Raw genomic sequence first — 23,579 nt, forward strand, 5'->3', positions numbered from 1 at the left:
GAAAATTCGACAGTTGGCAATGATTTAAATTGTCATATTATTGTCTTATTGTCACTGCCAAAATGAATGAATTTCCAAAACGGAGTAAAGCATCAATAAGCAAGCAGACGAACCAGCACATTTTAAAGGCTTTCAACATGGAGATAATCGAAACGTAAATACGTAAAGTGCAAAATTGTAGAAGCAGTGGCGGATGTTTTTTCGGTAAATCCTAATCTAAAGTAAAACTCTCCCTAAGTGCTGTACAGGCTTCAGTCCCAGAAGTATGTACAAAATTTTAAATGAAGAACAAGAACAAGGCTTATGGGAAACTTTAGCATCCATGACATATCCCCAATTAGGTATTGTTAATTTGGTTGAAGATTCCGATTCGGACTTAGAAAACAGCGACGATGACGAGGATGAGTAGCAAAATGCAAAATTATTTCATTGTTACGTTCAACTGCTTTTTCGTATTTGTTTAGTGCAACTTTGCTTTTTTTTCAAAATAATTAAACAAATTTAATTTCACTATACTTTGATTGGGATCAGTTTTGACAGAACAAATGACGTGACCCATAACCTAACTTTTTAAAAGCCCAAATTCGCGATAAAAAGATGTGTTCACAAGACAAAAGTTACTAAATTTAGTAACTCTAGTTCGTCATTACAAAAGTGAATTGATTATACAGTGAATTCACTTTTGTTTTAGACCAGAGTAGGCTATGGAAATTTGGCGAGTTGTATGGTATACTTTCTTGTCAAAATTCATGACCATGTAGCCAAGCATTATCATTTTCCAATTAACTACATACATAGTTTCGAGGACTCAATAATGTGTGTATTTTATTTAATGATAAATGTAAATATTGCACAAATTTAAAACTAATTTACCTTAATACTTAATAATAATGTCAAATTTGACACTGGCAGTTCGAACAATTTTGATTTTGTTATTTTGACATAGCCCCGATACCAACATTTAAAAAAATTAAAATAGCCTACTCTGGTCTAAAACAAAAATGAACCTATTATACTTTAACCTCCTTGCTTAAACGTGAAATTTGAATTCTAGAATTTCAGCTCCAAACGTCGCTTGAAGTAGGTACGGAATCTCTTGGACGCTGTAATGAAACCCATAATAGCTCATTTCTACATAATCTCAATTTCTTGAATGTGAATGGCAGTGTTACTTATTGTTGTTGCACTGTTTGCTTAAAAATAGATTACGAGTATATCACAGATCTACCTTCTATTGACTTATGCTAGTTAAACAATAAATACATATGAAAGTTCATTCACATTGGATTTTTCAGGTTAAGGTCAAATTATTTAATTTTTCATTTTTTGGCCGTGCGACTTTTTCTTCAATAATATTTTAGCTGTGTATGTGACCAAGACGGGCCGATAAAGTAACCATGTCATACGTACACTGTGAAGGTTAGGTCGGGATAGGCATTTTTCAGTTCTTGACTACATTTAATCACCTAACGCAATTTTCAACTCAGCTGTTAATAAAACCTTCTCTTTTCTTTCCGCCATGGTAAAATTAAGCAGGAAAAGGAAAAGAATATAATTTTATGAAAAAAACTATGACTTTATTTCAAACATTAAACTAACATTCAAAATTAAGGACGTCAAGTCGCTCTAACACGATAGTGTGAAAATTACTTGGAAAGGAGGCGCAGGTTGCAACATGACAACAACAACAATTTGACAAGGAAAATCCAACGTGAATGAACTTTAACTGAAGACTGTTCAAGTTGGTGCAACTGACACCCGAGTGACACATGTCCTTTATAAACAATTAATTTATTATAATGCCACGAAAAGAAATAAATTTGCTTAACAAGGCATTTAAAATTGTGGAATAGAAAATATAACTTAACTTTTTAATTACGGGCTAGGGGCTATCTTTGATATATGAACCAGGTATGTGCACGAATGACTAAAAATGTATTTGCTTTTGTTGGGCTCTGATACAGAAAATCCAAACACACGAATTTTTAATTATGAAAGTGCTGGTTTTAATTATCTAGATTCTTCTTAATTTGCAAATGTACAATGAGCTCTATAGAGAGTGGAGTTTGTAGAGTAACACAAACGTCGCATTTTTCAATTAACAATTCCTGGAAGTTGATTTACAATGTAAATATGTACCGTGACATAACATGTTCATCTCTGGATTCTAAAGACTTAGGTATTTGTTAAAAGTAAATGAAACTCTCTCACAATCACGCAAACAAAAAGAGATTCTCTTGAACTGGACATATTGTGGCAATTATGGCCGGCAGGAATTCCAGATTTCAGTCTTATTGGTGTAACGTGGTGACAAACTTTGACGTTTGATTTGAACCAGCTCTTCAGGCGTATGAAAAAATATATACAGTTTGGAATAAAATGATTTACATCTAGTTACCTTTGGAATTTTTGCACATGTAAATTTTCCTGTACCGCTCTACTTTTTTTTTCGAAGTGCCGAACTATTAGTTCTGTCAATAAATGTCATCAATCGAATTGACAATTGTTACAATTTACTAAATTGAATTAACAAACGTTGGTGGCCACTTTCAACACTAGTTGTGACTTGCTTTTGTTAGCTCCTTTTTAATTTCAATCTCTACTTTGCATTCATATCATCCCTTCGCAATAAATCACATTTGGAATTTGGATATATATTTTGAGGTTAGGCTTTCTTTTTTTTTGTAGAGCGGCATTTCGTATTTTTACAAGGGTAATGCGCAAGGGTAACTAGATGTAAATCATTTTATTCCACACTGTACAAACATATGCGTAAACGTAATACGATTCATTATTCATCTCTTTGCATCAATTCCTCTCAGTTTTCCTACTTTCTCACTGTTCTCAAATTAGAACTGAACTCGTCGACACTTCACACATCAGCATCAATCTGGCGATTTAATTAGATGTTTTGAATTCCTTCATTAATTTCCGTCTCCTCTGTTGACAAACTCGTCGACTCTTTTTGCCAGGACTCGCCCCATATGCACTCGTGTCCCACCAAGCGACTGATTCGAATTTTACTCGTCTGATTGTGATTTTGATAGATTACGCTCGAGAGACACAAGTTCGGCGGTATGGAGAGCGCCAAGTGGATTCATCCATTCAGCTGGTCCTTCCGCTATTAATCTCACAAAAGTGACAAACGCTGTCAACCGTTTATGTGAAATGGAAAAATAATGAGTGTGACACAAACGGCTCACAACTCTCCAACTTAGCCATAAAGCTTCTGATTCTGCTTCGATTTTTCTCTCAACTCCGCACAAAGCCGCTGGAGGTGATGCGGTGGTTTTTTTGCTTGGAACAAGGCCAACACTACAACACTTGAATAAATAGACAGTTATTTCGCTCATTTTTTACTTATATTCATAACGGTGTCACACTGTTTCGGATTATGCAAAGAGGCTGGAGAAATGGGGAAAAAATTCAATAAGTATTATGATCTTTTAGATATTGCCATAGAAAATACTTCTGTCCTAAAAGAAACAAGTAACATGTGACTAAATGCTGTAAACGCAACACTTCAACAGCAATTAAATTTTATTTAAATAAAAAAAAATCCAGGAGAGTAGGCAACCAGATATACAACAACTAGGAATTCTCAGCAAACTCTTATGAAGATGAAAGACAGTCTATTATATATATGCCGTTCACGATTATTTTAAACACGCAGGAGGCCGCGATATTTTTTTGTTAGATTGGCGTCAGGTCCTGTCATATGACGTTTCGTTTTTAAATATTCGCATTGTTGTCAATTCCGTCATTAATTTAGTTAATAAGAATTTACCCAGAACTGCCCTACAAATATGTATGTTTCATTTCAATTACAATTTTACGATTATTGTTCCTAATGCGTTCAATTATTTAAAAAATGTAACAATTTGGGAGTAGTGTTCGGTTGAATTATAACCTAAAATAGATTTATTAAGACAAATCACAATACTGCCAACTAAAATGTCAGATTTTCATAGATACCTAGTCCGAATTTGAAATAATCGTGAATGGTTTATACTCTATTATTTATCTTGGTGAGTGGTCTTAGGGAAATTTTCAGCCGTCAAGTTCAATTAAGGGATTTTTTAAAGTTCCCATGGAAAAGTGCGTTGGTAGTTGTTAAAAAATATTCAAATATTACTTACAACTAAAAACGTCTGCTTGATTCTGTGATCACTGATCACGTATGTTGAAAAGTGGGGTTATGTCCAGGTACAGATCATTCACCATAGATTAATATACTGTTATAGGTTAGATCAGGTCAGGTCAGGTCAGGTCAGGTCAGATCTCAAGTTAAAAAATTCAGTCAGTGCGAATTACGAGACAAAAAGCACAGTACTTTTCAATTGTTTCATTGTCAACAGACTCAGTCATTGTTGATCACACTGTACATTTTTTACCTAACCAAGCTTGAAAAAATATATATGTATTTATCTAGGTAATATTTTCCTTGGGGGACTCTCAATATCATCAGATGCTGATGAAAATGGTGGTGGTAGTAATTCCGAAGCTTGAGAGACTGTATCAGATGTAACTAACAAAAAAGTAAATTTTGAGTCACAGTTTACATATAGAGGTGTCCCAAAATTGGCGTACAAACTACTTACTACCTTATCGAGGATGTTTAAATGTACATTAAAAAAATATGGAAAAAAATTTTCAGACAAAAAAAATCAATTATTGTTAATGGTAATACAATGTAAAGTAAGATATACTCGTACATCATTACCTTGCAATGTTGCCTTAGTGGATTTAAGATAATTTTTGCGATTTCCAAAGCTTCTAAATTCTCTATTATGCAGGATTAGATATTGGTAGTGAGTGATCTTGTACTTTGTGATAATATGTACGATTAGAGGTAGCTGTCATCACAATTTAATACATCCTATATTCAGAAATAATTGATTTGTTTAGTGTCACTTTCAAAGACCGCTAAATCAGCAAATAAGTCCAATAGAATTTTTTAACATTTTTCTGACGTTTACGGTAATTTTTTCTACACCGTAGTGCACCGTTAGTACGCCATTTTTGGGACACCCTGTATAAATACATACATTTTTTTTATACATGTAACTTAATTGAACAGTTTGTTACCTGGTAGAAATAAAGTTGGCATTGCTGTACGAAGCAGAGCTTTTTTTCCCGGATTAAAATAATTATTGTTAAAATGGCATCTGCAAATTCTTTTTTTGTCGTAGATATCGTTTAAACTCATTTCAGAAAGCGTGCCTCCAAATAAATTGGTTCCTCTTTTAGAGGGTTTGGTAACCGATACCGTTCTTTACCTATAAATAATTATCCTTCCAGTATATTTCTCACTTTTAAAATAATAACTTACCTTCGTAAGTACATCCAGGTACACAACACTTACGTAGACCCATTGTTTATTGTTGTCTTTTAAACTTTAACTATGAAAACTAATAAAGCTACACTACACTAAACTATTAAAAACACTAAACTAATAACTTATTTAAAACTACAGCACTAAAAACTAAAAGAAAAACGAAAACTGCTAAGCGAACACTCTAGAATACACTAGAACAGGAAATGAAAAATGATGGGGTTTGAAAAAGATGCGGCCACAACAAACTTTTCGACTCTTCGTGATTGGCTGACAGTAACACGTGGTAACGCAAGGGCTACACGTGCTCCAGCAGCGGGCAATTTGAAAAAGCGATCCCAGCGCCAGCGCCTCTAAAGTTTGGCGTCTGAATTATACAATGTTACGATTGGCCCGTAGAGGGATATGGCCGCATCTGAGAAGCCAAAGTATAGTTGACTCAAGTTGCAAAAAACCACTTGTCATTTGCAACAGCATTTTTTCAATATTTGTGAACCAAATAAAGGCATAAAGGGACCAGAAAATCATAGTTTGGATTGAATATTTTCCATATAAGTACAGTTTTAAAGAAATTTCAAATAACTAATGCCATAAAAGTGCTGTTGCAAAGGCAAAGTGGTTTTTTGCAACTTGAGTCTACTATGTATGTATGTCATTCACTGTTAAAACTTCAAAATCACCTCATGCAATTCTTGATAGAAATGAAGGAATTGGTCATTTGGCAGTAAGAGAAACGCGAAAAATACCTCGGCATTACCAAAGTTAACCAGATCTTTCAATTAATTGCATTGATTAATACAAATATTTTATAAAAACTAATTAGACACCAAGAAACATGAAATTCAGGCAAAATGTTTTATAGGGGATGAAAAGGCAGACGGTATCACATTACAACATTAGCCACAATGTACTATCGAATTCATGAAAAACTGGGACAGCAAAACGTCGTAGTTATGCCAACTTTTCAAAAATGTTCTAGTGTAACGTTTCTACGTACTTTATGTTAACTGCTTACTAATGTCCAACATGTCAAGTAGATAACCTAAGTACGTTTGACGTTGGATTGAGCATTGTTAAAGTCGAACCGTCATAATGACAGACGTTTATATTTGACATTTTCGTGTAGCCCAATTTACTCCAACAAAATTTTGCTGTACTAGTTTTTCATGAATTCGATAGTACCGAGTGACTATAAATGATTGAACATGATTTTGTTATGTTGGTAACATATTTGAAATCTTTAGTTGGCAACATCGTTGGCATGACACACGCAATTTTTAAAATTGAAACAAACGTCAAAAAACTCTAAATCGACAATGTACTTCGTGACTTAACCTAACCTAAATAGGAATGATTGACAGATGATGCACGAGAAGACTTGCACTACCAACTGTATCAGTGTTGCCAATCCACTATTTTCCTTCAATCATTTATAGTCACTCGGTACATACAACAAAACAGCACAAATAGAGTTAACTTTATTGGCGATGTTCATCTTTGTGAGTTGTTTTCCGTTGGCTTCAATAAATGTCTCGAAACAAGTCAATATTAACCGTTTGGCCTCAACTTTAAGAAGATGACGTGGCATTTTCTTTTTGAATCCTGAAATTTCGTACCAAAACTCAATTTTATAGATATGTGCACACAGTTTACGTCGAGATACGTTTGCGCCAGTCGTTATGTCAGCGACCAGCGAGAGGTTTCTGCCAAAATGGCGCCTCCGAGAGTTGCCAACTGCGACTGGATTTAGTGTAATCTAAAATTCCCTATCACTAACCTAGTAACTGAAAAGTGACTAGGGAGTGGTCACAATCAAAATCTTCGATCATATATACTACGTGGATGTCTAATACATTGTCTACCTCGTGTTCCAAAAAAAGCGACACAATGTGTACCGGAATGTTGCATTCTACGCAGACGCATGTATTCAGTGATTATCTTTATTTTTACACACGTAACAAAACTTCATTTTTCAGTTTTCACAAAAACTAGAGAAAAAACGAGAGAAAAAGAAAAGAAAAACAAGAGAAAAACAAGAACTGATAATGTCAATCACAATCACAGATTCACAGATTTACAGATGTCAATTGTGAAAGCATTGCATTGATCATGCGCAGAGCAAACTTGTGCAAGTTGTGTAGCTATTTCTCTTAGACTTATGCGTTTGTCTATTTATCTCTTTTCAATTTTTTGGAACATCAAATGTGTCTCACCAACTCGTTGCATTACGCATTCACGTAGTGTATATGATCGAAGATCAAAATGAATAGATATTAACTTTGTACAGTCGATGCAAAAAAATCGAGTACATCAAATTTTCTATCGTTTAATTTTAATTCATCCTTGTTGTCAATTTTGATGTTATCGAGACAAGCAAAACTTTTCATTTCTTACGTCAGACATAAATGACATTCCTTGTGTTAGACATAACCTATTTGAAAAACATGCCATTAAAAGTCAGAAAAGCCTGATTTACACGTGTTAAAAATAGGAAAATTCAGTGCTCTTGATTTTTATGATGTACTTATTTTTTTTTGCAACCGACTATAGATGAAAAAGCAAAATGAATGGACAACAATTTGTTAATATTTTGTTCTGTAAAAACAAATAACATTGTTCTCAGATTGTTCTTGAAGTTAATCTGTCAACATGTAAAAATGTTTTGAGTTTGGATCATTGTCTCATCGGTCTAAATGGCTGTACAATTAATGATACTGTCGATATTTTAGATCTTTTAAGAGCAACGGTTGGGACACTTGTACTTACAAACACTGCAAAAATGGTGTCTCGTGTCCGCGTTACGGTAATAATCATAATCTGCAAGACTGTGAAGTGAGAACCTCGATGTGTGTCAACTGCAATAATTTGAACGTTAAAAATAAAAATGAAGATATACAGGGCATTTCATGAGTGAAAAAGAGCTCGGCGGAATTGAAAATGCAACCTACAATACATTTTTAAAGTTAACGTGGCTTTTTAAATATCGTATTGTTTTAAAATGAAATTATGAATCCCTTATGGCTTTGCTTCTAATAATTTTATTTGTCACAACTAACATTTACGAAAAAGTTAAAATACGACGATTAAAATGTATTCGAATGATCAAAAAACAAACATGATCCTGTTTAATAAAAATGCTTCCGCCGTTGCGTGTTTATGCAGACAATAAATATTTTCCCTATTAGTTTTTTCACAATTTCATTCGACCAAGCGAATGACGTTTATGTCAAAATTTACGAAACTGCACAGGTAACTATGTTTTATGTTTTTTAATAAAAAAAACCAATATCCACGTTAACTTCGCAAATGTATTGTGGGTTGCATTTTGATTTCCGTCGGGATCATTATCACTCGTGAAATACCCTGTAGAAGTAAAGCATGCGGCTTACCATGTAGCAATAAGTTGCAAACAAGACAAAACACGATTTATTAAGGGTTTTGGTAGCAATTAAATGTCCGCTAATTCCTGGTCTTGTTCATCTGGTAGTAAGGCTGGTCAGTAATTAACGATTTAACAAACTATTTTTGCACTTATCATATTTACTATCAAAATGTTGGAGGTATCAACGGAACTGCACAATTCACTGGTTGGTTCTTACTATGATATCGTCGCCTTTTACGAAAGTTTTTTGAATGACTGTCCATAATTTTGAAATCTCTGACGGCAAATTTACAATTTACAGAAGTGACAAGAAATATTGCTTTATTGACTGTCAACGAGGAGAAGGTGTTGTCTTCGCTGTTATTTCAAGTGTGGCTTCTCAATTGATATCTTAATTGTGAAAATCTACATAGGCCACTGTGAGCATCATTGTGATGTATATTCCAGCAGCCCCTAGAATTAGTGCAGGTGATGTAGAATTGTTTTGGGAACACCTATTTTCATTATTCTTGTTGCTGCATCATATGTAATACTTTTGGGAAATTTCAACATATTCAGTTTTTCCCGCCATTCAATGAACCTTCTTAATGTGATACTAAAAACTAAAACCAGCTGCCTACTAAATTTTCCCGATTTCAATCAACATAACTCATTATAATTAGGGCCCGGATTTTAGGCAATTAAAAAGTCGGAAATAGGTGCCTAAAATAGTCCCTTAAACTACTGCAAATAGTCCCTTAAAAACTGAAAATAAGCCATACTAGGTCCTTAAAGTTGTGGTTAATTAAATTAAAAAATGTGTTTTTAAAGTTTTAAGTAGGTACACACAAGATATTTACTAATTATTTTTTATTAATTAATATACAATACTACAAGTTTGTTAGTTATTTACATTGTTACGTATTTACATTGCATACAAGATATTGCTCTAAATTTTCTACTTTAAAACATTGTCGGTTATCCACCAAAATGGACTTATATTTTGAAAAACTTCTTTCTACCTCGCAAGAGGTAATGGGCGCAAATTTGTAATAAATTTCTTCCATTTTGGTGTCATGTTCCGGCACATCTTCACCTCTAAAAATTCTTGCCAATTCTAGAAGAAATTTGTATCCAGGATTTTTTTCAGTAACATCTTCAAGTTTTTTTAATGCTACTGCTGCTACAGGGCCTGGAGATTTTTTTAGGGAGGTAAATACGTTTTCAACAATTTTGATTGAATCGGTTAAAGGTAATACTTTCGCAGATTATTTTAAAATTACTGCGAACATAAATTAATTGGTTTTTTATTCCGGGTTTCTTCATTATAGACTGTGCTTTTTGAATAGCAACAGCAGAACTTCCATCAAAGGACATGACAACCTGTGAGTAGTTAAAAACTGTTTAACAATCAATTAATTTGCTTATCTTTTATATACTTACTTCTTTAATGGAATCAAAGTGTTCGCTGTAAAACATAGCAGCCTGAAGCCATGTTCCCCATCGTGTTAAAATTGGCTGTGGAGGCAGTGGCATTTCTTTTAGTTTTTCTTTGTACATTTCAACTCTCAAAGGTGCCTTAACGAAAATTTTTTTCACGTTCGAAATTAAATTATCCACATCTTCATATTGATAGCGAATTTTTTCAGCCACTAGATTTAAAGCATGCGCTAAGCATGTGACATGCACAATTTTTGGATAAAACACCTTAAGGTGTCTACCAGATTTTATCATATATGGTGCTCCATCCGTTACAAACAAAAGAAACTTTTCAGCAACAACTCTGGTACTCCACAAGATTTCTACGCATAGAAATTTTAAATCAAAATAAATTTAAAAAAGTGAAAAACCCTTACCTAAAGATTGATTTACGAATCTAGCTATTGTCTCATGATTTGTTCTTTCTAATTGTTTAGACGCCAAAAGATAAGATTTTCCAGGTTCATCTTCTGAAAGTTTCCCAACCAGACAATTCGCCACATATCGCCCAAGTGCATCTGTTGTTTCGTCAACTGAAACCCATATGTTAAAAGGATCCAGCTCATTCCGAATGCGGTCAATAGTCTAAAAGTGAAAATAATTTTAAATTAAATATTAAAAGATAGTATGTTCATACATCTTTGTAGCATTTTGGTAAATAATTTTTCCGTAAAGTAGACTCATCCGGAATTTTTCTACCACAATATTTTGTCAGAAAATTCTGAAACGCAGGATTTTGTAGTTTGTGCCATGGTATATTGGCAGCTAAAAAGACGTTACAAAGTTCCATATTGAATGTACTATTTGCCGATTCCTCCAAGTTCTGTGTCAGCAACGTTTGCCGAAGCGGTGTCATAATGTTCTCTTTATGGATGGCCGTTTGCTCATGCTGTTGCAAGTGACATTTTTTTTCGCATATAAACTACAAAAAATAAAATTTTCAAATAAGTAAAAAATATAAAATGACATATTTTTAATTATGCTTAACTTACCAGTTTACCACAAGCTTTACAAAACATTTCTCGGGTTGATTTTATTTCATATAAATCTTTCTTGCTTGTCCACTGTAATATTTTTTCGCGTAAACTAATTTTTTGTTTCGGCATTATGTTCACTTTAAACAGGTTCACAAGAAACACGACCACTGCACGGAGATAAAGTAAACGAGAAATGACAAATTTGTAATGCTTATATTTACGTCTCCCACCAAATTTCAGAGGAGATGGTTAATTTTATATTTCTTAAATTTTTAGAAAATGACACCCTTAAGGTTTCTCTTATTGTTTCACTTCGGGATTTTAATTTTCGTTTTTATGGCAAGGACCATTTTATAAACGTTAAAGCTTCTAACAATACCTAAGTATCAGAAAACATTAGACCGCGTATACCTGCACCCCTTCGAACAGAGGCAAACAGATAAACTCTGTAATTTATGCCAGTCCAGTCTAATGGTTTGTGGTACTTAGGTATTGTCGGAGTATTTACCGCTGACATCATGGTCCCAACCGTAAAAGCGAAAAAGTAATTCCTGTATTGTACTGCACTTTGTACATTTCAGTAATTACATCTCCTTAAATTTTAAAATCATAAAGCATTGTAAATTTTATTGAGGTACCACTTTTACATTTTCAATACCGTAAACTTCCCAGAATTCGAAAATTGGGAAAAAACCGCAAAAATGAAATTGATTTTTGGTCATTTTAGGCATGTTCAGGCAGTTAAAAGGTAAAATAGGTATTTAAAGGGCATTTTAGGCCGAATAGGCAGAATCAAATATGGCTCTAATTACTCTAATTAAGCCAGAAATCATTTATAGACAAGTTTCATACATGTGCCTTAAAAAATAAAAATAGTCCATTTTGCCTAAAATCCGGGCCCTACTGATAAACAATGTGAAGACAACAAGACATTCGATATTCTACTTGGAGAAGATGTTTATCACCACAGCTTGGGAATTGAAATAAGTTTTACTAGAATATGTGAAGAAAATTACTCACGTAACCCCAAATTAAGAACATTCAATTCAGAAAAGCTAGCTTTCTTCAATTGTATGGTTTGCTCTTTCACTGGTTCTTTATTGCAAACTGGTACTGATATCGACATCGGTTGTTCCCTTTTTTTACCGTAAACTAAAAAATATACTTGATGATTCTGGTGTGTAAAACGGACGCTTTAAAAAGCGTCAGAATCCACTGTGTTTGTCTCCCGAAATTATTTAGAAACTCGGGTTAAAACGGAAACTTTGGGTTAAGTATGAACGCTATAAAGACAGACAAATTTAATTATTTAAGATTGCAAACTAAGCATTATATAAGATACTCTTTTACGTTGAAAGCAGTCAAAACAATTTACGATCTGATCCGAATCTCTTTTGGTAATATATTACAACTCATAAAAAGAGAAATTCGTATCAAAAGTGATTTTTTGCACATTTAAAATTCATTTGCCGATTTTTTCTAAAAGACTATTATTCCATTCATTCCAACTTGTATTACATCCTCTTCTCGCTGCCTTCTTCTCTACATAAAATCTTTCCGTGAACATGAGATATACAGGGTGTTAGGGAATGGGTGAGTTTGTGAGGGAAATTGTGGTCGAAAACCTTAATACTATTTTTTCTCAACATGAATAGTTTTCTCATATACCGGGTGTCCCATCAGTTGTGTCAAGTAGGAAAATGACTCTAAAACTAAATTTTATTTATACAGGGTGTCCCCAAAAAAAAGACGAGTCCATAGCTCCCTTATTTATCGGAGGATTTTAATTATCTATACACCAAATCAAATGGCTATTAGTAGGCTACAAAACGGCTTAATAAATTCACGTATAGCTCCAAGGGCTTTAAGACTAAACTGTCAAAACATTTTTTTTCAAATGGGATTACATACTTTTTTTTAGTAATTCTGATTAAGATTTTAATTCTGAAAACAACAATATATCACAAGTATAACTTCACATAAAAAAATAACACTAACTTTTGAAACAAATGACGAGCACCAAGTGAAAAGCTATCAAAATGCATTGCGTTACAATGTAATAACCAAATTAAGGTAGCTGGAAAAACAAATGACAAATAATAACATGTGGGATTGCGCAGATATGCCGCCAATGTTTAGCGCAAAACATAGACGATAGTAGCGTTTATTTATTTTTTGTTTTTGTGAATTTTTGGTATTTAAGTGCATATTTGTGATACATTGCTGTTTTCAGAATAAAAATCTCCATCAGAATTACTAAAAAAAAATATGTAATCTCATTTGAAAAAAAATATTTTGACAGTTTACCTTTGAAGTCCATGGAGCTATACTTGAATTTATTAGGCCATTTTGTAGCCTTGTAACGTTTTAACGAGTTTATTGTAAGAATGCGTACACTTTTGTGTTAAATTACAAACTGCTCATTAAACTGTCACGTGTAACTTCTTCAACGGCCCAGACAGAAGAGAGCGCAACCAAGATGGCGATCTTAGTACGCGGGCGGTGGGGAATACGTCGTTGGACAGCGTCCCCTATCGGTCGTCTTGTTACACTCCCCCTTTGGATTCCACTAGCTGCCCTCAGGTGGGATCCAACTGGGCACGCTCGGCTTATGTTTGGACTTCTCGTGGTCGAGCAGCACCTCGACGGCCTCGACGAACTCCTCGGATATGGCGTGGAGGAGGGCGTGGTTGGTTCGGCGTTGTTTCGTCTTCGGGGCGGTCATCGGGCTGCGCTTTCCGGGGGCGACCTCGTCGTCGGAGAGGTGCAACAGGTTCGGAGTGGCTTTCACCTACGGATGACACAAAAGGTCTCAGTGCCGAGACGTGGTATTTACCCAGGGGGCGCTCCGGGTCATCTACCGCAGCCACCACGTAGGCGACCGGGCCCTTCTTTTCTATGACGACGTAGGGGCCGTCGCGTCGTGGTGCGAACTTGCTGGTATACGAGTGGGAGGCCCTGCTTAAGGCGTGCACGTCGACGAGGACTCGATCGCCGACTTCGAAGGGTGGACTAGGTCTTCTTCGCAGGTCGGCGTACTTCTTGACCTTGTCCTGCTGCCGCTCGTACGTTTCGCGAACGTCCTTTAAGATGTCAGTCATCGTCCTCAGGTGCGGAGTTATCTCCGGGACGAAGTTCTCGTTATCGAGGACGGCACGCAGATCGTGGTGGGCCTCCAGGGGGGTTCTCAGCTCGCGGCCGAAGCAGAGAAATGCTGGTGTCTTTCCGAGCGCCGCGTGTACGGTACTATTCATGGCGAACCTCACCGAAGGTAGCGCAAGGCTCCACCGGTCGTGTGTCTTTTCTACCGCTATTGCTAGCTGCACCGTCAACTCGCGGTTTCTTCTCTCCTCCGGGTTGGCGGCCGGGTAATACACAGGGGTCAGGATCTGCTCAATCCCCAAACAGTAGGCCGTTTGCTGCATGATCTCGCTCACAAATTGCGAGCCGTTATCGCTGATGACCTTGCGGGGTGTCCCATATCGCAGGATCACTTCGTCGACTAGACATTTGGCGCAGGCCTCAGCTGTGGCCTTGGCTAATGGGAACAACTCCATCCAACGTGTGGCGGTATCTTCTATTGCGAAGACCCACCTCTTTCCATCAGAGGTAACGGGTAATGGACCGTAGAGATCGATCGCTAGAGTCTCGAAACGTCGGGCTAACGTAGGGGTCTGTAAAAGTCCAGTGGGTTTCATATTGGAGAATTTGTACCTTTGACAATCTGCGCACTGCCGGACATGTTTTCGAACGTCATGCCTCAGCGTGGACCAGAAGTAGTGTCTGCTGACTTTCTCGATGGTCCTTTCCACGCCTGGATGGCCGGCCCGGGTGGAATCGTGGAACTCCTTCAGGACCGCAGGAGACAGTTGCTGTGGTACCACCAGTTGCGGTTCTTCCGTTTCGGAATCAGGAACGTAGCGGTAGAGGATACCACCGGACATGACATAACCGCGGTCGGTCCAACGCGCCAGACCCTCGTCGGCACCGTCTTCGAAGCATAGTACAATTTTCTTAAGTGTTTCGTCTTTCGACTGCTCGTTTCGCAGTTCTGTTGCTGAGACTGTGGGGATATTGATGGACGCAAAGCAGGCTTCCAACTTGGAACTTGCGTCAAGATCGGCGATCGGGGGACGAGATAACATGTCAGCTACCACATTTCTTCTTCCAGGGATATAGTCGACGCGCAAATCAAATGACTGCAACAAAAGAGCCCAACGTGCTAACCTACCAGATGGTGATCTCAGTGACATTAACCACTTCAGGGGCTGGTGGTCGGAGGCCACTATCACTCTTGCGCCTTCTAAGTAGCCTCGAAATTTTTGTATTCCGAAGACAATCGCCAGAGCCTCTCTCTCTGTTGTTGTGTAGTTCTTCTCAGCTGGTGTTAACAACCGGCTCGCGTATTCCACGGGTCTCTTGTCCGGGCCCTCCCCCTGTAGTAGACATGCCCCCAATGCGTAGGAGCTGGCATCCGTTCTCAAGGTGTACGACAGGCTGGAATCTGCCTGACGTAGTATGGGCGCCGCACTGAGTAAATCCTTTAACTTTGCGAACGCGTCCTCCTGTGCCGTTCCCCAGGTCCACACTGCCGTCTTCTTGGTCAACTCCGTCAGAGGTTTGGCGACATCTGAGAATCCTGGTACGAATCTTCTAAACCAGCTGCACGTCTGAAGAAAAGACAGCAACTGCCTCACATTCCTTGGTGCCTCCATGCGCAAAATGGCGGAAACTTTATCCGGGTCGGCTGATATCCCTCCCTTCTTTATGATATGTCCGAGAAATTTAACTTCTGCACACGCGAACACGCACTTCCTCCGGTTCGCGCCGAGTTCGAATAGTCTTAAACGGGTGAACACTTCCTCCAAGTCCTCTAAGTGTCTGTCAAGCGTCGGTGACAGTACAATGATGTCGTCCATGTACGCTACCAGAAACACGTTAGGTAACCCCACTTTAAACCTGTCGATTAGCCGTTGGAAGGTCGCTGGCGAGTTACGCAATCCAAACGGCATCCTCAAAAACCGATAGAGTCCGAACGGCGTGACAAATGCAGTTTTATCGCGGTCTTCTGGTCTTACGGGGACTTGCCAAAATCCACTCTTAAGGTCCAACGTGCTCATGTAAAAGTTCTGTTGAGCAGCGTGCAACACGTCGTCAATTCGCGGTAGCGGGTAACAGTCTGGCACCGTCACCGAGTTCAGCTTTCGAAAGTCTACGCACACGCGGAAACTGCCGTCCTTCTTTGGGACCATTACCACTGGGGCTGCATATGGAGATTCGCACTCTTCGATGACATTTTTTCCAACCATTCTCTGGATCTCCACCTCAAGGACTGCCCGCCGCTGAGGGGACATGCGATACGGGGTAGTAGCTATGGGGCGATCATCGGTCAAAGTTATGCGGTGTTCCGCGTATGGTGTGGGTTCATCACTCTCCTCGAATACTTCTTTGTGGGAATCAAGCAGTCGAACCAGTTGGTCTTTCTGAACTTTGTCCAGCTCCGTACCCTCGTCATCTCGCAATGGCTCTAATTGGACGGTGCTTGCCGCCAGGGAGACTTCCTTTTCACTAACTAAGGGGCCCCAATTTGGCTGGCCTCTGAAACGCCACTGCATCCTTGGAAAGTCCAAGATAACGTCAGCCGCTTTGATGAAGTCCATACCCAGCAGAGTCTTGCCTCGGCTGTGTTCAGGTATGGCTCTAACAGAAGTGCGTACTATTCGATCGTTCACTTCTACCTGTACTTTATAGACTTCGGTGGCCATCTCCACAGGTTCTCCATCTGCCATCGTCAACTCTTGCGTCAACCTAGTGAACGGCGCTTTTATCCGCTTCAGATGCCCGTATAGGTTGTGTCCGGCTATACTACGGCTAGCACCCGAGTCCACGTAAGCGAGTCCTTCTTTTCCTGCGATTGTTACCTGCATGAACGCTCTGCAGACATCACCCAGACCTGCAGTCAGTATCTCGGCGGTGGTCGAGTTCCTCCGTTGGCGTTCGTTCGGGCACTGCGAGCGCACGTGTCCCAGTTGGCGACAGCCAAAACAAATTTGCCCTGGATTTGTTCGCGTCGTGGTCGCTTGACGTGCTGGGGTGGCTTCCTGACTCCGCGCGAGCTTCCGACACTCCTTCTCTGTGTGTCCATGGGCTCCACAGTATGAACACTTCGGGCGGGTCTTGGTTCCTTTTTCGATCTCTGGGATTTCTTCCTCCTTCAGGGCGTCCTCAGCTCCTCGCGTCTTCGCGATAAACGTCTCGAAGTTGTTAAGTTCGTCTCGGGGAACCAACCTTCGGATTTTGCTGCTGAGAAGCCCATAGATCATGTCGATCTGGTGGATCTCGTGAAGGGGAGGCGTGGGGGATAGTTTCGACAGCAGCGCCCTCGCACTGTTTACGAACATGTCTGTAGCCTCCGTGTCTTTCTGTTGCCGGGAAAACAGCTCCCTAAAAATTTTGTAATTTGGTTTGACCTCACCAAAGCTTCGCCGCAGCGCGTTGATCGCGGTCTCCCAGGTGTCCACGGTGGCCTTGGTTCCCTGCCACCAAGTCGCCGCCGCTCCGTCCAACAGCATCGCCAGCCCTTTAAACGCATTCAAGTCGGAGACACCGACGCAGTCTTTGTATATCGTCACGGCGTCGATGAAGGCTGCAACAGATTCTCCTCTGGCTCCTGCGAACCTACTTTTGCAGTCAGCAAGATTCCCACTTGTAGTCGGGAGCGTCGGGCCTGATCCGGTCTTCAGACTGGCCAACAGTCTCTCAAACTGCTCCGGACTCATCACGAGGTTTCCCGATGTGGCGTTTCCTGGCATTCTCGTTGTTGGTTGCGTACCTGACCTCAAGCCGTATGCGTGTGGTTCGTTGCTCATTCACAAAAATGTTCCTGGTTGAAGTGCAAAACCCTTATCTTCTTTGGTCGTGCGCGTCTCCCAAGGCCAACTTCGCTCAGCGCTGAAGGACGACGGTTTTTCTGCTCTTCTTTCGCAGTCTGGATTTTCACTCTCTGGGGTGCTTCTGTTCTTCTAAGCGCGACTTCTCAGATCAATCCCGACTGGTGCTTGAGAACGACGGCCTTTTCTTCCAACGGTTCTTCGCAAAACTCACGTGTTTGTTGAAAACGGTTCTTCACAGTTCGAGCCCGAGTTGGAGCGCCAGTGTAACGTTTTAACGAGTTTATTGTAAGAATGCGTACACTTTTGTGTTAAATTACAAACTGCTCATTAAACTGTCACGTGTAACTTCTTCAACGGCCCAGACAGAAGAGAGCGCAACCAAGATGGCGATCTTAGTACGCGGGCGGTGGGGAATACGTCGTTGGACAGCGTCCCCTATCGGTCGTCTTGTTACAGCCTATTAACAACCATTTAATTTAGTGTACAGATAATTAAAATCTTACGATAAATAACGGAGTTATGGACTCGTCTTCTTTTTTGGGGACACTCTGTATAAAGGCATTATAGATGCATAAATACTGTTCACCGCCACAAAAATTGGGTATTACTTTTTTGTTAAAATAAATTACCTACCTACAGCAGACAAAAAACTATCACTTTCAAAATTAAATTTTGTTAGATGCAGTTCAAATTTAGTATACATTATGAAAAAATGATAGAGAAATAAAATCCGTGATTAGAACTTAATTAAAATGTTTGGATGTAAAGATATTTGGTTATTTTAATTTGGGCCTTTCTACTTTATGAACATTTATGGCAGACGAAGATTTGGGATAAGAGTAATAACCAAAAACTTAACTTTTCTGTCATAAATTTTCATTTAAAGTAGAAGGGCCCAAATTAAATTAACCAAATATCTTTACATCAAAACATTTTAATTAAATTCTAATGACGGATTTTATTTCTTTATCATTTTTTCATAACGTATACTAAATTTGAACTGCATCGAACAAAATTTAATTTTTAAAGTGATAGTTTTTTGCCTGCTGTACCTAGGTAATTAATTTTAACCAAAAAGTAATACCCAATTTTTGTGGCGGTGAACAGTATTTATGCATCTATAATTATTATTATTATTATTATTATTATTATTATTATTCTTTATTAGCCCAACAGTTGTACAAAACAACCCTTTATAGGACACAAATACAAAGAGGAAAAAAAATACATAACAGCTTAATACATATAACAAAAGAACATGAAACTAACCAAATAATTGATAATTAATAACATTTGAAAGAAAATAAACGAAACTATAGTCTACTAACAAGGTCAATCTATAATCTAAAAATACTACCTACAGAATCAGTCTTTATAATTGAGAATACCAATAACACTATCTCTAAACAACATCGGATTTTTACGGAAAATATCTACCCCATCACATATGCTATTGTATAAACTACACATTAGAATAATTGGACTTCTGGCTAACGCATTTGTTCTAGGAGTGGTGTAAGCAAACGTGAGAGGAAATCTCGTTTCAATACGAGGAACCAAGAAATCGATTTTGTTGAAAATATCTGATAAGTCAATTTTGTTGTGTATGATTTTGTGTAACACAGTTAAGGCAGTAAGATCTCTTCTGATTCCTAGCGGCAAAACATTGAATTCGGACCAGAGTAACTCGTTACGATAACCAATGGGTGGGTAATATTTATGCTCTTTAAAGAAAAGATACTTGAGGAACTTACGTTGTATGTTTTCAATCGCTGCTATGTAACATTGCTGGATTGGATACCAAATTAGAGACCCATACTCCAGTTTGGATAAAATAAGTGCAGAAAATATCGATTTTAAGCAATCACAGTCTCTAAATAACTGGCAGTTTCGTATGATAAAACCCAGGGTAGACATACACGAGGAGGTCAAATGATGAATGTGGGTGTCGAACCTCAATTCTCTATCAAAATGTACTCCAAGATCCTTAACAGTTTCACAGCGTTCCAAAGAAGTATTACCAATCGAGTAGACAAAGGGTATTTCGGATTTTTTACGACAATAAGTCATAACTTTGCACTTTCTGGGATTCAAATTTAATTTGTTACTGGTACACCAGATGTTAAGCCTGTCCAGGTTTCTTTGTAAGTTGTCAGCATCAGAGAGAGAATTGATGGTCTGAAAAATTTTGGCATCATCAGCATACAACAAAACTTCGCAGTCAAGAACAGATGGAAGGTCGTTGATAAATAGAGTAAAAATCAAGGGACCCAGGACCGACCCTTGAGGAACACCAGAGTTTGTAGCGTAAGGATAGGAAGAAACCCCATGATAATGAACATACTGTTGACGGCCAGAAAGATAGAACTCGAAGAATGCAAATAGTTTATTACTGAAGCCGAACATATCCAGTTTTTTGATGATAATATTATGATCGATCTGGTCGAAGGCCTTAGTGAAATCAGTATAAATTGTGTCGACCTGCTGTTGTGTATCCAAGGATTCGGAGACGTATTGCGAGAAGGTTAATAAATTTGACATTGTGGAACGGCGGTCAATAAAGCCATGTTGGCGCGGAGAAAATCTGCTACGGACACTGGAGTAAATATAACTATGCAAGACAATTTCGAATATCTTGGAAAAATTCGACGACAAAGATATAGGTCTATAGTCAGAGATATTGGAGGGTTTTCCAGATTTAAAAACAGGGCACACCTTAGATTTCTTCCATTCTTTTGGGAAGCAACCTGACTCGAGTGAAGCATTAAAGATTATCATCAGAGGTTCAACAAGAACATATCGGCAGTCCCTAACCAAAAAGCCAGGAAGTCCATCCGGACCTGATGTCATTTTATTCGGAATTCTATTTATGGCACTAATAATATCGGTCTCAGAGATCTTGAGTATATTGACTGTGGGAAAACAGCTCGAGGCAGCATCAACGTTGTTATGATTGCAATAGGGATCCGATTGTACAAAAGTAGATTTGAAATATGATGCAAATGCATCCACAATATTCTGCGGATCATCTAACAATGTGTTTTCAGAGTACATTCTGCCAGGAATTCTGGTTCCCCCTTTCTTTAGATTGACGTAAGACCAAAAATCCTTCGGCTTGGATTTAATATTGTTCTGAACATTTAACACAAACCGAGAGTGAGCTTTGGAGATATCTTTTTTGGAGGTAGTTCTTAATAGCTTAAAATTTGCAAGATGGAGTTGCGAGCCTGATTCCTTGTATTTCTTCCACGCCTTATGTTTTTCACGGAGAGTTGCTATGATATGTGCATTAAACCACGGCGAATAATTCTTCCCACTAGGCTTGTAGGTCGGAACATTCCTGTCTACGATTTCGAACAAAAAATGATAAAACTGGTCCACCATTGCATCAACGGTGGGTAAATCTTTTAACAGGCTCCAGTCAATGGCCTGTATTTCCTTATAGAGAGTTGGGAAATCAGCTTTACGAAAATTGTATAATGTATGTATGTATTGTATCGTGTGTTCCACAAAAAACTCACTCGCAGCAAGCCATGACAAAAGTGAAGTATGTCTTAGTACCAGATGTGAAATGAACTACTAAAGTAAATTTATAGGTTATCTGTCACAACTCACAATATGATGAAAATTTGTAAGTAACAAATGAACTACTTCCAATGATCCTAAAATCGACATGACCAGTCTATCTATCTCTATAGTCATGGCTTACTGCGAGTGAGTTTTTTATTGGAACACACGATATAATGCCTTCATATAAATATAATTTAGTTTTAAAGTCATTTTCCTACTTGTCACAAGTGATGGAACACCCGGTACAGTCCCTAAAAAAGAAGACGAGTCCATAGTTCCCTTATTTATCGGACGATTTTAATTATCTAAGCACTAAATTAAATGGTTGTGAATAGGGTACAAGATGGTCTACTAAATTCACGTATAGCTCTAAGGGGTTCAATGTTAAACACACAGGCACTTTTTTTAGAAATTCTGACAGATTTTTATTTTGAAAACAAAAAAGTATCACAAGTATAACCTCGCATAAAAAAAATAACACTAACTTTTGAAATAAATGACGAGCACCAAGCGAGAAGCTATCAAAATGCATTGCGTTAAGTACAGTGCAATAACCAAATGAAATTAGCTGGAAAAACAAATGACAAATAATAACATAGGGATTGCCCAAAGCTGCCGCCAATGTTTAGCGCAAAATGGAGCGCAGAGACGATAATAGCGTTTTTTTTTACCTTTTTTTTGGATTTTTGTTATGTAAGTGTATACTTGAGATATAGTGTTGTTTTTAGAATAAAAATCTCTGTCAGAATCACTAAAAAAAGTATGTGTTCGTATTTGAAAATATTTTTTTTGGCAGTTTATTATTGAAGCCCTTGGGGCTATACATGAATTTATTAGGCCCTTTTTTGGGGACACCTGTATAACATCATAAGTAGTGAAATTTTGTCGGAAACATTTTCAGATTGTACGAGAGTTTTTTGCATAGTGCCATTGTTAAAAAAACCACGAGTCGCAAACGAGTGGTTTTTGATCAATGTCACGAGATAAATTGGCAACAAACGATTGTAATCTCTGCATGCGATGAATAAAAGATAGATCTAGTGAAAGTGTAGACTTTGACAGTAGTCAATTTCAAATCGCTACCAATCGAAAAATACAAGATTTTTTCGTGCACAATAATTATTTATATTACAAATGCGGTAGGCTACATTTTACAGCACAGCGGGAGTGTTTTAACAAAAACCGAGTGATGTAAAATGCCTACCGCATGAGTAATCTTTTTGGCCGACGACACATTCATTAGTCGTTTTCCCAAATTTGAAATTTGTTGTAACCAATAATTTTGCACAACCTGTCAAAGACTGAGATTTGATTAATTAAATGACAGAAAGTTATCTATTATACCGATAACTGACATGCTTACGATTTACACCACAAGATGGCGCCATCAGACTTTAGAAGAAAACAATTAAATTATGTTCATTTTCGAAAACTAAGCGTATCAATGGTAGCGGTATCTTGTCTTAGCATAAATGGACTTCATTTATGCTAAGCTAACTTTTTTTTTGGAAGTCTCAGAAAGCTTGTTAGTTTACACACTCCGTGCGGTAAATGACAGATAGTTTGGTTAGTAGATATGTATAAATCAAGATACCGTAGCTATTCAAAATGTGTAAACACGTCATTTAGAGTTGAGGAGGCCAAAAAGCTATATTTCAGCAGTCCCAAAACAAGAGGGAACAATTTTATTTTCAGAAAACGGTTTAATTTATCCAAAAACGGTACAAAGGTGTTCTACCACATTTTCGCTGATAAACTCACCTTGAAATTCTTGCGAGACCATTCCCTAACACCCGGTATATTGCCTTACAGAAAATGAAAAATAAAATGACTTGAAAGTTGTGCAGATATTTTAGCTAGTGGTAGGTAACGATTGAGTCAATAATGGCTTATACAAATGTTAATGTTTTTCGAGAAAAACTCGTCCGTCTGCACAGTAAAAACATAAACAACGCAAAAAGTGA

General features: G+C 37.9%; 2 long non-coding RNA genes across 2 annotated transcripts in view; both read right to left on the reverse strand.

Annotated features, from left to right (window-relative positions):
- LOC138136954 (uncharacterized) overlaps positions 1 to 21,648 on the reverse strand; it is a 129,795-nt gene extending 108,147 nt beyond the window's left edge. Inside the window, exon 1 of the long non-coding RNA XR_011161517.1 lies at positions 21,567 to 21,648. This is a non-coding gene — a long non-coding RNA (uncharacterized lncRNA). The remainder of the gene's footprint in view (positions 1 to 21,566) is intronic.
- Positions 9,389 to 12,051, reverse strand: LOC138137384 (uncharacterized). The gene is made up of 4 exons (XR_011161711.1): positions 10,813 to 12,051; positions 10,553 to 10,760; positions 10,140 to 10,498; positions 9,389 to 10,079 (listed from the first exon to the last, which is right to left on the reverse strand). It is a non-coding gene; the product is annotated as an uncharacterized lncRNA (long non-coding RNA).
- Positions 21,649 to 23,579: the final 1,931 nt, after the last annotated feature.

The sequence above is a fragment of the Tenebrio molitor genome, chromosome 8 (assembly GCF_963966145.1).
Source record: "Tenebrio molitor chromosome 8, icTenMoli1.1, whole genome shotgun sequence".
Taxonomy (NCBI): Eukaryota; Metazoa; Arthropoda; class Insecta; order Coleoptera; family Tenebrionidae; genus Tenebrio; species Tenebrio molitor.